Here is a 15,994-nt window from a genome sequence, read left to right on the forward strand (position 1 = left end):
AACCTACATTACAAGAGTACTTACAGTGTATCTGCAGAGTAAACACCAACTTTCCTAACATTTAGCTAGCTGTAATACACTTGTGTTATGCTTGGTAACCAAAGCTCTTGCTTTAAATAATTCTGTATTGTGACTGTATTTATAATGGCACAGGATGTGTTCACTTATTTTACAGTTCACAAGAATTATGTAATGTCCATTCCACACCAAATTGTTTTTTTTATCCAAGTTGCCAGCCAGAGAGAGCCACCAGCTTTCAGCATGTCAGACTCAAAACTGAGCACGGGATTCAGGCAGAGCTTCCTTAAGTAGAGCTCACACAGGTGGAGCTGGTTGCCAGTGATTACCTAGTATGCCACTCTCTGCCCCCCTCTGGTGGCAGGAACGGTCTAGGAGTGCCTCCTGCCACTGGTTGGTGGGTTGCTGCCTGTGTTACATTGTGCAGTGAGCCCCATGACCAATTAATACCATTCTGTAATTTCACTGTACCTAAATAAAGATATAAAATCTTTTAAATTTAAATGTGTATTTTTAAAGCAAGAACACTGGTCACACATGCACCCCACTGCAGTTAGCAAAACGTTAGGAAAGTTAGACATTTCATTTAGGTAAATACCCTGCATACAAATGTCATTACCCTCACCCTATTATACATTTATAACTATGTAAGATATGCTGCTGCACTATCAAGATAGACTTGTGTAATAATATAAGTAAAAGTTGCTACATGTATATGCACATAAGCTGTACTACTGTGATCCAGTGTTTCTCAACCCTGGTTCTGGAGGCCTACTGTCCTGCACTTTTTCTGCGCCCATCACACCTGATCCAAACAATCCGCTCATTAACAGCCATATATAGAGATAAAGTGTCTGTGTTAAAGCAGGAAAAGCACTAAAATGTGCAGGACAGTGGGTTTCCAAAACCAACGTTGAGAAACTGTATCCATCTGTAAAACTGTTTACATTACCAGTAGTTACACTGGTGTTGCAAAGTGTTGTTAATGTGTAACTACACAGTTATTAGACACTTAATATATTAGGAGACTGAACAGCAGAATCTTTTGATCAGCAAATTATTGTTTAAAGACATGTTATGGTTGTGATACAGTCTGTTTATATCCCTTTATTGTATTCAGTTGCAGTATTAGTAAAAATAGGGTAAATAAGAAGCTGATACAGTAACATTATAATGTAGCCATTTATTCTGCACTAAAGCTCAAATCAAATATTCAGTCAGTGTAGCTTTGTTCTATACATAGCAGGGTCCTGGGGACACAACTGTAAACATGTGAGATCTGTTTATATTCTTCAACACTTGTTGATTGAAGACATTAGAAACACTGCACTGCTAGACTGATGAGTAGCTTGAGCAGCACTACCAACTGATTTCTTAAACAATAGACAAACACACCCTCACACACACACACACACACACACACACACACACACACACACACTTTGATGAATAAGGGCAATTGACTGACTTTCTACTTATAAATGTGTAGGCGGTGATGCTGAGCCAACATAAAAACACATATCAATAAATATCTCAATATAATAGAATTTGAGTTTTTTGTGTGCTTTTTCCTTTTTTCTGCTTTTGAGTTGCTCACTTTCAAAGCTTTTAGAAAATAATAGACAACAAATCAGTCTGAATTGCCCTCAATCTCAACTGCTTCTTTGGAAAATGTATTTTTATATAACAGGATTATAACAGGATTAACAGGTTTACCACAGCACTCACTGTAAAATATCAAATACAGTTACCTCAATAAATGATCTATTATTACCTGTAATCTGCTGTAGTATTACTAAAAGGATGTTCACTGAGATTTTAGTGGCTGTACTTTTGTGATTTGTGGGGTAGATTATTACAGAAGTATGTTTACAGCAGCAATAGAAAAATCAATTTTTACATTTTTAATTTAACTTAAAATGTTTCACCGCAAAGTACAATAACTTTGCATTTATCTCTATTTCAAAAATGTTACAATCACTTTACTCACGTCTCTGTCACTCATACTTGCTCATTAGCAGAAAACATGCTGCAGCAAATGTGCAATTGTAACCACACACAGCAAGATAGCGAAAAATCTGGAACAGCCTTGTGCTAGCATGAAATAAATCTAATTAACAGCAAACGTGGCTACTTCAGAGTCCACTGACAACCAGCAATGAAGGAAAATTGCACTTAATCCGTTCTCACTGAAGTCTACATTTGAGCTTATTTATTATTTGCATTTATTTATGAATTTAACACCCATAAGCCATGACCCATGAAACACTTTAGCAGCACATTATTCAAGACCACTTCCAAAAATGTTGGAACAGTAGGTAAAATGCAAATAGAAACAGATTTGTAAATCTACTTAGATTTATATTTGAATAACAACAGCACAAAGGCAATATATTTGATTTTTTTTTTTGTTTCTTATCAGCTTAATTGTTTTTGTAAACATATTTTTAATCCAAGATTGGATTAGTTTGTTAATTTAGTTCCTACATGATTATTAGGTGTTCTTAAAGGTGATGTAACACAGTGGTTAACATCATCCTGTCCCAATGTTTTTGGAAAATGATGCAGGCATCAAATTAGGAATAAACACATATTAAAAAAAAAAAAATGAAGTTCTTAAGGATAACATAACATATTGTGTTGTTGAACCATTTTCATTTTAATACAGGTCAAACAGAATCTACGAAACACTGCTTTCTGATTTTATTAGCATTTCATTTACTGTCACAACTTTCTTGAAACTGGCTTTGCAGTTTTTTTAACTCTTAAAGTCTCTTCTTTTTTGCCCTTGGACTTCTACAACATTGCATTTTGATGGGCACCTCTGAACTAGACTAACTTATAATATGGCTCTTGTCTCTTGTAAATTATAAGTTGCGTGTTTTCCGTATCTGCAGGTTCTTGGTTTAAAGATAATAGGTAATAGTTTCTTGCAGTGTCTCCAAGTCCTCACTTCCTAATTACTAAGTACTTAATCATTAACTAAGTAACAACTAATGCTTGATGAACAGACAACTAATATATAAATGAGTATTTAATTACTTTTATTATCTTATAATTATCAAGTAATTTGCATTCGTTAATGTCGACCTATAAAGTATAAACCTGCTCTTGTTTTCATTCCTAATTGCAATTGGTAAATAAAATAAAAACACCACTGAGCCTCTCCTTTTTTCAACTAGCTCCACACCCTAAGCAGGGCTGTCCCGACTGTTATTGTGACACTGCCAAAGTAAACAGAAAAGTACAACATGACATTTGCTCACAATTGATTATAACAGGATTAACTGTTTAACCACAGCACTCCCTGCTGTAAAATATCAAAGGAATTTCCCTTCAAAAAAAGACCTGTTATTAACTCTTGAGTGTGATATCAGCAAAGAAATGTTCACTGAGATCTGACTTTCTGTTCTTTTCTTTGTGTCCACTGACAACCAAGACTGAATCACTTAATCCATCACCTCAATGTTTGATTTGACCCACTAGGTCTTTAGGTCTTTATCCTAACCACACCCCTTTATCTAATGATAAAACAAACATATATGTACTATAAACAAGTTAGTAAGTTATTATTAATGTAAAAGAATTGGAAATCTGCCCTTTTCATTTATTTATTGTTTTGACCTTTTAGCCCTCAAACCACCACAATCATTGTACTTTTGCCCTCTAAGACAAAAAAAAGGACACCTCTGAATTAGATGAAGTTATGTTGTAGCTGATGTCGCTTATAGGATATAGTTTAAAGATTCTCACTGCTAAATATTAAATATTATATATTTTGAAGTATCTGCAGGATTATAGATCTTGAAGTATCTCCAGGTATTGGCTTTATAGATGATAAGTTATATATTCTTGCAGTCTATTCAGGATGTTTTTGGTCCCACTTTATATTAAGTGTCTCTAATAACTGTGTATAACATATGTAACAACACTGTAACTATGGATGATTTAGCCAATGTTACAGGTGGCTTATTGAAGTACAGCCTATGTAATTACACATGTGTATCTTTTTGATACTCTAGAGATCAGAAGTCTTTCCCAGCATTTAAAGGAAGTATTTTTTACATAAAATCCCTGTGTAGTTGATAAGTAGATACTGTGTAATTATGCAGTGGTAATAGTGACACTGCTTTGGGGGAAATGCAACACATTTAATTAATATCATAAAATGTTAAATGTTAAGATAAGGGAACATCTGCTGTTCTGTCACATTACAGGATGGTTTAAAGCTAAAACTGGTTACAGTGTCATAAAACTAGCAACATAAATGCTAGATAAATATTAGTAAAGCTGGCAGATACAGTGTAAGTAATGTCTTAATGTAAGTTATTACATACTTCTACTGCTGAAAAAAAAATCTGAAAAAACTGCTGCTCCAAATCATACTGAGTATGAATGTAATTACATTGATGTTATTACCCTTATGTAATTACATGAGAGAGAACAGGCTGTTACAACTATTAAGGCACACTTGTGTAATTACAAGGGGCAAAACTAAAGTTGATACACATGTGTAATTACATAAGGTGACCTTCTGTAATCCATCTGTAACAGTGACTAAATCATCAGTAGTTACATTGTTGTTGCATATGTTGTTCACATGTAACTACACAGTTACTAGAGACACAATATAAAATGGGACCATATTTTGTTTAAAAATTTATGGTTATAGATTTGTGCAGTGTCTCTATGTACTGAAAACACAAACAGTAGTGAACTGTGAATGAATGCATTTTAGTATATAAGCCTACATCATACAAAATTATATAAATATATAATAGAATTTTACTTAAATGTGCAATTTCATATTTTAAATACATATTAGCACATTGCCTCTTCAGTGATGGTTTGCAAATTAATAAGCATTATTTTTAATGTTTCCACTTTTTGCTGTGTGTCTAGATATAAAATCATCACAACTTACTCAGTAGAGCAGAACTGTGCAATGCAGGTGAACCAACAGGAGGAAGAAGCAAATGATTAGTGTTCTTTGCATCATTAAATGGTTCTTCACATTGATTGAGAATGTGTTTTATGTGGTTATATACAGAAGCTTTTGGATAAGGGTTATTTCTAGGACCAAAAAGGTTTTTCTATTGTTACAGGCTTGACATTGTAACAATAGAAGAAGGCTTTTTGGTGCTATATAGAACCCATTAATCATGCAAAGGGTTCTATGTGTTTCCATTATTCTATATAGAATCACGAGAATCTGGGCAAACTGGGTCATGCAGGCAGAGACTACCTTCCTAGCAAGATCAGCACACCTAAAAAAAAGTGGTTCTCAAGGGTTTTTAGTAAATAAAATGGTTTTATGTAGAACCACAAAAACTCAAGAAACCCTTTGCATGATTACAGAGTTCTTTAAGTCAATCAGTCTGAAGATCCATGCATTTCATGATGTAAAGAACGCTTCAATCATACAAAGTCCCAAGGCTTCTTTGAGTTTTCATAGTTCTATACAGAACCAATTTCTTTACTAAATAACCCTTTAAGAACCATCTTTTTTCAAAGTGTGGAAAGATTTATTTCTCAGTAGATACTGACCTGAAATGCATTCTAAAAATTGAACTTAAATTTCAAAAAAAGTACTGCTACTTCTGAAAAGTAAGATTTTGTTATTTAATAAAATTATTTTCTTTTTTACTTTATTTATTTAAATTTTGCCTAAACTAAACAATCAGAAAATGCATCATGATTGTTCCCTGACTGTTGGCTTTAAATGAAAAGTGCATCAGAGCTAAAACTTACGATGTTGCCTACATTACACAATGTAAAGTCACAAAATATTCTATAGATAATATGAAATGAGAGCCTACCTGAATGCTGAGATGCTGCTACTGATGTTCTATTTTCTCTTTGTCTGATAATGAGGGAGCCTTTGTGCTGGACACTCCCTCAGTGTCATCACTCTGTTGTAATCATTTTGTATAAGTCAGACAGACTAAAACTGCATTACCATGCAATAAACTAGCTGTACATTCTCAGAATAGCAATACAAAATGTAGTCAAACCTTCTCTGCTTAACATGGGTGGAGCTTTATTTAACTAAGGAATCTTGTCCGACCTTAAATAGTTTCTCTAATGACTGTGTAATTACACATTAACAATGTGTATCAGTAATCAACTTTAGTTTTACTCATGTAATTACACAAATGTGGGTGTAGGGTGAGGGTTAGGATTAGGTTTTGGACTGAGGCTAATATTAGGATTAGGATCAGTGCCATGTTAAGGATTAAGATTAGATTTTGGGTTGAGGTTCATGGTAGGTGAAGATCAGGACTAGGGTTAGGATTAAGATTCGGTTTTAGATTGAGGTTAAGGTTAGGATTAGAGCCAGGGTGAAGTTTAGGATTAGATTTTGGGTTGAAGTTCAGGTTAGGGTTAGGATTAGGGCCAGGGTGAGGGTTAGGACTAGGTTTTGGGTTGAGGTTAAGGTTGGGGTTAGGATTAGGGCCAGTGTGAGGGTTAGGTCTAGGTTTTGGGTTGAGGTTAAGGTTGGGGGTAGGATTAGGGCCAGTGTGAGGGTTAGGGTAAAATTTTGCTCACTGTCTTTTGCTTTCCACACAGTTGAGGATCTGAGGATGGTGCTGCTGGTGCTGTAAAAAACGCAACAGGCAATGCAATATTAGGAAGAGAAGCTTTCAGAGAGACTGAAACTACAGAGTGTGAGATACAGAGAGGAAGAGTGGAGAACAGAAACATCTCAGTCATCGATACTCCAGCAATCAACACCACAACTCTCAGTACAGACCAGCTGAAGACTGAAATAGAGAGGTGTATCTCACTGTCTTCTCCTGGTCCTCATGTGTTCCTGCTGGTGGTCAGAGTGAGGAGATTCACAGAAGACAAGATAAACACTGTGAAGTGGAATCAGGAGGACTTTGGCGAATATGTTCATCATGGTGTGTTTTACTGGAAAGATATGACAAACATGATAATGGATGAACTGTTCTCAAGATGCTAAGATGCATGATTTGATTAATAACACTGGAGCTATTTATTTTGTGATTTTTATGCCAAGTGTGTTGGATCTGAACTCTCCAGGGTGGTAGATCTCTAGGACCAGGATTGAGCACCCCTCGTATGTGAACTCACTCTTTCGCAAGTGACAGTTCACTGTTGCCCTTTTATGTAGGTGTTATAAGTGCTTATTCATAATTTAAAGATGTTTATGACATTATTACCTTTATTACCTATTGACCATTCTAAAACAAATTTTAAATAATTCATAAACCCTTTGTAAGTGTAGCTTGTAAAGTGGTTCCAAAGGGCTCATACACTCAAAACATTCATAGATGTTGTTAACATCCTTCCTTGACGGGATCGGTACATATAAATATGAGCATGGAACATCAATAACTATTATGTATTCGGTATTTTCATACACACAGCATTAATGACGTTTGGATACTAAGCTATTAAAAATACTACAGACTGTTCAAATATGTTCAGTAAGATTTACAATGTATCTCTTCATCTCAAATTAATTAAAATTACTCTTGTAACTCTACAAACTGTACTATAATAATGTCCACTGAGGCTTCTCTAATGTTATTTCCCTACTGTTACTTGTTATGTTTTGTAATTCTCTTGATATTTTATTATCTACAAAAGGACCACTTGAAATAAAATGTGATCAAAATAAAATATGCAATAATCAGCATGAATAAGTACTTTTATTATTATTTAGGACATTTTTTACAGTGAATCAAGACTAAAACATGCACAGAAACAGCATTGAAAACCTTAAAAAACATGGAATGAAATAGCGAAATAAATTGGTGCTGTTCTTACATCAATAGGAATTGTTCTGACAGCAATGATAAAAGCCACCACATATAAAATGTACAAAACCCTCAACCACTTAATCATTAAAGCAAATATTTTAAATGAAAAACAAAATTAATTACATTAAGAATTATGATAAGAAACATTGTAATATATACATAGAGTCTGAATGGACCCTGTTCAAAACCTCCATTGTGGAAGCTGCCAGGCGCAGCTGTGGCCAAAAGCTTGTTGGTGCCTGTCATGGCGGTAACCCAAGAACCCCCTGGTGGACACCGGTGGTGAGGGAGGCTGAAGAAAGAGGCCTTTAGGGACTGGATGGCCCGAAGGACTCCCGATTCAGCAGATAGGTACCGACATGCAAAAAAGGTGGCAGCTGCAACGGTGGCAGAAGCAAAATCCAGGGCGTGGGAGGAGTTTGGTGAGGCCATGGAAAAAGACTTTTGGTCAGCCTCGAGGAGGTTCTGGACAACTGTCCGGCGCCCAGGCTGTATTCAGCAGGGGTGGAGAAACTCTGACTTCAAATGAGGATATTGTCAGTCAGTGGAAAGAGCACTTTGAGGAACTCCTTAATCCGGGTGACATGCCTCCCTCATGGGAGTCAGGGCCAGAGGCCTCTGGCGTGTCAAGCTCCATTTCCCTGGTGGAGGTCACTGAGGTAGTTGGCAAGCTCTTCAGTGGCAAGGCACCGGGGGTGGATGAGATTCGTCCGGAGATGCTTAAGGCTCTGGATATTGTGGGGCTGTCGTGGCTGACACGCCTCTGCAATAGTGCATGGACCTCGGGAACAGTACCCTTGGACTGGCAGACCGGGGTGGTGGTCCCTATTTTCAAGAAAGGGGACCGGAGGGTGTGCGCCAACTATCGGGGTATCACACTGCTCAGCCTCCCTGGGAAAGTCTATGCCAAGGTGCTGGAAAGGAGACTTCGACCGATAGTTGAACCTCAGATTGAGCAGGAACAATGCGGATTCCGTCCTGGCCGTGGAACAATGGACCAGCTTTTCACCCTCTCACGGATTGTTGAGGGGGCATGGGAGTTTGCCAACCCAGTCTACATGTGTTTTGTGGATTTGGAGAAGGCTTACGACCGTGTTCCCCAAGATATCTTGTGGGAGGTCCTCCGGGAGTATGGGGTGCCGGGGTTACTACTCCGGGCCATTCAATCTCTGTACGCCCGGAGTGAAAGCTGTATCCGTATACTCAGCATTAAGTCGGACACTTTCAGTGTTAGCGTTGGACTCCACCAGGGTTGTGCCCTGTCTCCACTCCTGTTTGTGATATTCATGGACAGGGTGTCAAGGCGTAGCCGGGGTCAGGAGGGCATTATGTGTGGAGGGCGGAGGGTGGCGTCTCTGCTATTTGCAGATGATGTTGTTCTTTTGGCTGGATCACATGGATGCCTCCAGCGCACACTGGAGCGGTTTGCAGCTGAGTGTGAAGTGGTTGGTATGCGGATCAGCACCTCCAAGTCTGAGTCCATGGTCTTAGCCCGGAAAAGGATGGTATGCCCACTCCAGGTAGGGGGTAAGGACTTGGCCCAGGTGGAGGAGTTTAAGTATCTCGGGGTCTTGTTCACGAGTGATGGGAAGAAGGATCGTGAGATCGACCGCAGGCTGGGACAGGCGGCAGCAGTAATGCGGTCGCTGTACCGGACTGTAGTGGTGAAGAGGGAGCTGAGCCATAAGGCGAAGCTCTCTGTTTACCGATCGGTCTACATCCCGACCCTCACCTATGGTCATGAGCTGTGGGTTATGACCAAAAGAATGAGATCGCGAATACAAGCAGCAGAAATGAGCTTTCTTCGCAGGGTGGCGGGCTACACTCTATTTGATAGGGTGAGGAGCTCAGCCATCCAGGAGGAGCTCGGAGTAGAGCCGCTACTCCTCCGCATTGAGAGGAGCCAGCTGAGGTGGTTCGGGCATCTGATCCGGATGCCCCCGGGACGCCTCCCGGTGGGGGTGTACCAGGCACGGCCTACCGGAATAAGACCCCGGGGTCGTCCTAGGACCCGCTGGAGGGATTATATCTCCAAGTTGGCCTGGGAGCGGCTTGGGGTCCCCGGGAATGAGCTGGAGGAAGTTGCGGGGGACAGGGTCACCTGGGATTCTCTGCTCTCCCAACTGCTACCGCGACCCTATCTGGACTAAGCGGTTAACGATGATGATGATGATGATGATGATGATAAACATTGTAATATTCATTTTTAAAGGACCATTCTACTGAATTAGTTCAGAGTCAGAGTTGAAAACACATTTTGGACTTTTAACTGGCTTGGATTTTAGACTACAAATCTTTTACTTTTGGTGACACTATAGATTTATGTTTATGTCATTAAAATAAATGATTGAACATGTCATTCCTTTACCAAAACAATTATTATGCTGGCCACATTTTGCCAAATGTTTCAGGATGTTTTTTGGAGGGCACTATGCAACAATCAGGCCACAGCAATCTGAATCTGATTCCAGACTCGTATCTAGGGAGCCAAATGTATGTAATTTTAGCTTATGTGGCATCTTACAAGTATCTTAACCTAGAACTATTCTTCAAGCAAAATTGTCTCTCCTTTCGGGTTTGCAAGCTAAATAGCTACAACACACTCATATGAGCTCAAAGACAATATGGATCACAATCCTCAGCCGGGGCCACTACTCCAAGCCATTAAAAATCTGTACGCCCAGAGTGAGAGTTGTATCCGTATACTCTACGTTAAGTCAAGCTCATGATGCACTCTGCCAAGGTTGTGCCTTGTCTCCACTCCTATTTGTGATATTCATAGACAGGTTCCCAAGGTCTAGCTGAGGTCAGGAGGGCATTATGTGTCCAGAAAAGGATGGCCTACTCTGGGTAAGGGGCAAAGACCTGCCCCAGCTTTAGCAGTTTAAGTATCTTGGGGTCTTGTTCACGAATGATGGGAAGAGGGATTGTGCGATGGGCCGCAGGCTGGGACAGGTGGCAGCAGTGATGCAGTCACTGTACTGGACTGTAGTGGTGAAGAGGGAGCTGAGCCATAAGGCAAAGCTTAGCTTAGCAAAAGCTTACATAGACTAAATTTAAGGTCACACAAGTGGCATGACCATCTAAGTGTTGGCCCTATCATCAGGAGATCCCAATTTCAATCCCTGGTGATGCTACTACCCAACTGGCCTTGCTCTTGCTGGTTGGGTAAGATGGTCTTCCCTCTCCCCCATCATTCAGTGCCAGACGTAACAGAAATGGTGGTTGGCATGTTCCTCCAAGCACATTCAGTCTTCCAATGATGCTGCATTAGCAACAGTTCAAAAGATACAATGGCGATTCACAGGATTTAGAGGACACCTGTGCTAGCTTTCACCCTCCTAGCACTGGTGGTATTCAGGGAGTCCTAACTAGAGGGTGGAATTGGACATGTCTAAACTGCAGAGAAAACTGGGTTAAAAATAGACCACTTAGACTTTGCTTAAATTACATTTAAATTCCACTCATATTTTCAATGTCAAAAGATCAACAGCAATCATCATTATAGATTATTTTAAGTAATTTTTTAAACATAAGTATGCCTTGAGGTATTTGGAGCTGGGAGTGAGAAATGAGGCTTACTCTCAGTAGTCTCTGCCCACACCAATATTGTCCCTGCTCCTCTTTTTTATCATCCAGCTTTCACAGCCCTACAGAACCACAGAAAAGACCCCAGCCTGGACAATTCTGATCTTTGTTTTGTAGACGCACCTTTTACTTTCAAAGTGCTTGGTATGGTGTAGTGGGTCGCACCTCTGCCTTTCACTGTGCAGACTGGGTTCAATACCTGTGCCTGGGTAGGTCCCTTATACTAGTCCTCGGGCAAGATTCTTAGCACTACCTTTGACTACCTATGTAAATTGTATGTCATTCTGAATAAGAGCATCTGACAAATGCTATAAATACAAGATCTCTTCAACCTCCTTCATATTTGGTGCTCAGTGCCAGTGTGTGTCACAATTATTGACTTACTGGATCTTTTGTTGTCAATTACTTATCCAAGCACACAAAATCTGTTCACCACTTGCATAAATTCACCATCAGTGGAAAAAAGTGCTCTTTCTAATTTTGCTTCTTCTATTATATGTTCAACATACAGGTTCAACAAGTATGGTGATGATGAGCTGTCTTGGCTAACTCCTTTGTCAATGTGGAACCAGACTATCTGTCACACGATCATAGTCAAGAGGTTGGCTGTAGTCAAAGAAAAGCATGTTGACTTTGAATTCCTTGACCTTCTAAACTATGCAGTGTACATTAGCAACATCTAATCTCTTTGTAGTCAATGAAAAGCATGTTGACTTTGAATTTCTTGACCTTCTAAACTATGCAGTGTACATTAGCAACATCTAATCTCTTTGTAGTCAATGAAAAGCATGTTGACTTTGAATTCCTTGACCTTCTAAACTATGCAGTGTACATTAGCAACATCTAATCTCTTTTGCTTTTTCTAAGTCCTGTTGGCATGTAAATTAACTTGTACAATAGTTTGCACACTATCATTAATCAGAGCTAAACACAGCCTTATTAATCTCTATCATTACCCTATAGTTCTAAATCTACTGTCCTGCTAAACAAGCCTTAACACAGCTATAATAATATCCAAAATAATTTCAAATCTCAATACCAACCAGACCTAAACACAGCCTTACTAAATAATCCTATTGATCTATATCAACTGTTTGCCAACTGTAACCAGATCTAAACACAAACTTTACACTGTGCTAAATAACTAACTATGTGCACAAAACTTAGCTAAATTGCTAGCTGAATCTGTTTAAGTAGGCTAGGCTACATACTGCCTATTTATAAATATATTGGCTACAACATGATCTTGCTATTTCAGTGTCCTTGCTGTTATATACATTGTTCCATGAGGCCTGTATGCTACACAGAATACATGCTGTATTTGCCCCTCACCCGATTTCATCTATATTTGCTAATTTGTCACATATGAATGTTTCAGATCACCCAACTACTTTTAATATAAGATAAAGACAACACAAGTAAACACAAAATGCAGCTTTAAATGATCATTGCATTTATTGAAGACAAAGATTTATTCATAAGCTATATCACCCATGTGAAAAAGCAATTGCTCCCTGAACCTAATAACTGGTTGTGCCACCCTTGGCAGGAATAACAGCAAACATTTGCAAAAACTTGCGACAAGTATTTTACATCGCTGTGGAGGAATTTCGCCCCACTCTTCTTTGCTGAATTGTTTTAAATCAGCTATATTGGAGGTTTTTCAAACATGAACTGCCTGTTTAATGTCTTGTCACAGCACCTCAATGGGATTTAAGTCAGGACTTTGACTCGGCCACCCCAAAACCCTCCAGACCATCACACTACCACCACACGTCTAGCAAAAAGTTCCACCCCTTGTCAGTCCACAGAATATTAATATATAATATATATCCCATAAGTTACCTAGATGTTTTTTTTTTGTTTTTTTTTGTTTTGTTTTTTTTCAAATGTGAGATGGGCCTTTGTGTTCTTTCTGGTCAACAGTAGTTTACATCTTGCAACTCTCTCATGAATGACATTTTTGCCCAGCGTCTTTCTTATTGTGGAAGCATTACCTACATTGACCTTAACTGAAGCAAGTGAGGCTTGAAGTTCTTTGGATGTTCCTTTGTGTTCTTTTTTGACCTCCTGGATGGTGAGACTTTGGTAGGTTGGCTAATCCGGGGAAGGTTCACCATTGTTCCAAGTTTTCTTCATTTGTGAACAATAGAGGTCTGCACAGGCCTGATTTTTAATGCCCACATCCACTCAATTCAAACAATAATCAAGTCCACCCACACGCAAAATAAAGTGTGATTCTTGCCCACACCTGCCCGCCAAATGTAGCACAATTTTTCAACCACATGCCATGCCCATCTGCATCCACCTACTTTGGGCTGCACCACCCTATGTTTGGGTGAACATAATTTGTCCTGTTCAACTCCTGCCTGTGTTTGCTGTAATCTGCTAAACTGCTGTAGGATGTGTCTGTCCAAACCTTGTGACATGGCAGAGTAGCCTAAAGACCATCATACCTCCACAGACCCTTATATTTAAGTTAAGTAAGTACAACATCAATTCCAAAAAAGTTGGGATGCTGTGTAAAATGTAAATAAATGTAAATAAAAACAGAATGCAATGAATTGCAAATTTCACAGACCCATATTTTATTCACAATAGAACATAGAACACATATCAGATGTTGAAAGTGAGACCATTTCATGAAAAACATTAATTCATTTAGAACTGGATGGCAGCAACATATCTCAAAAATGTTGGGACAGTGCCATGTCTACCATTGTGTAGCATCTTGTTTTCTTTTAACAATAGTCTGTAAATATCTGGGAAGTGAGGAGACCAATTGCTGGAGTTTTGTTAGAGGAATGTTGTCCTATTCTTGTCTGAAGTAGGATTCTAGCTGCTCAACAGTCCTGGGTCTTCTTTGATGGATTTTTCATTTCATTATGCGCCAAATGTTTTCTATTGGTGAAAGGTCTGGACTGCAGGCAGGCCAGTTCAGCACCAGGACTCTTCTTCTATGAAGCCATGCTGTTGTGATGGATACAGTATGTGGTTGGTCAGAGCACCCCAGTACAGCTGCTGTCTGTGGTGTGATGGAGATGACTCTGTTAACAGTGTAAAAAAATAAATAAATAAATAAAAAAAATAAAGAAACTTATTGTTTGATGTGAGCCAAACATTGCAGTCTCCAAACTGAATGAAAAGCTTCCTACATTACTGGCTGAATACACAACAGTGAAGCAGATCATTGTTCATGTGGGTAAGAATGGCAAAAAGAAACAGAAGTCTGAAGCATTAAAAAGTCTTTAATGGTCTCTTTAATGCATTTAGGGGAAGCTCAATATGCAGTCATTTCTTAGTGGTCCTCTGCTTATTTACTACTTATCTACTCCCGTTGGCAGAAATACATCAGCACTAACACCCAATGACTCCAGAGCAGTACATGTTTTGAAGGCAAGCTTGGACCCTGTGTGCTGGTAATCTCTCCTATTCCAGTACTTATCAGAAAAGAAAACAAAACAGGAAGTACTTGTCAGATAATGTGAATAAATCCAATCTGCAGTACATAAAAAGCAAGTCGGAAACAAAGTGCACAGGTTATTAAATAAGCTCTTCTCAATATTAGATCTCTCACAAACAAGTCTTATTTGAATTTTATTAGAGCTCATGGGCTTGATTTTATGCTTTTAACAGAAACATGGTTGAATAAATGTACTGCTGAAACCACATTAATCGAGTCGACTCCATCCAACTTTAACTTTATAAATGTCTCACATGCCAGCAAGAAAGGCAGAGGTCTAGCTGCTCTATTTAATGACTCTTCCCAATGCAAGCAATTATCACTGGGTGATTTCACATCCTTTATCTTTGTGCGGTTCTGAAAGGGGCACCAAGAATATTACTAGTAATTATCTACTAGCCTCCAAAGTACAATGCTAATTTTATTGGTGAATTAACAGATATATTATCTTTCCACAGATTTTGATCCTTTTGTTTTTGCTGGTGATTTTAATGTACACATTGACAATCCCAATGACAATCATGCCAAAAAACTCTGTTCTATACTGAACTCTTTGGGACTCCCTTAGCATGTGACTGTGAGCACATGAATAGCTGTCTGGATAATTTTCTCTCAGGATTTCAGCCTAATTATAGTACCGAAACTGCTGTAATTAAGGTTATTATTCACATTTGCTTGCATACAGACTCTAGAAAAATATCTGTCCTACTACTGCTTGATCTTAGCACTGCCTTTGATACCATTAACCATAAAATTCTAATGGATAGACTTAAGAACTGGGTTACTAAAAAGTCCTGAAATGGTTCAGTTCATACATGCAAGGAAGGGGTTACTTTTTATAATAGAAATAATGTTTATGAGAGAGTGCTAGTAACTTGTGGTGTCGCCTAGGGTTTAATTCTTGGGCTGCTCTTATTTAATTTATACATGCTTCCACTTGGCCAAATACTACAATACTGCAAATACTACTACAAGTTCTATTATCCCACTAGTACAAGTACACTCTAGGAATTCTCCTTCTCTAATGTTTATTCACTAGAGAAGTAACCTAAACATGTTTCATTACACTGATTGAGTGGGAAGAGCCAGAGTTGAACAATACAGCTATGATGTAGGTTAAGATGCTCTCAGTGGT

This window comes from Colossoma macropomum, unplaced genomic scaffold (assembly GCF_904425465.1).
Source record: "Colossoma macropomum unplaced genomic scaffold, Colossoma_macropomum, whole genome shotgun sequence".
In the NCBI taxonomy this organism is placed as follows: domain Eukaryota; kingdom Metazoa; phylum Chordata; class Actinopteri; order Characiformes; family Serrasalmidae; genus Colossoma; species Colossoma macropomum.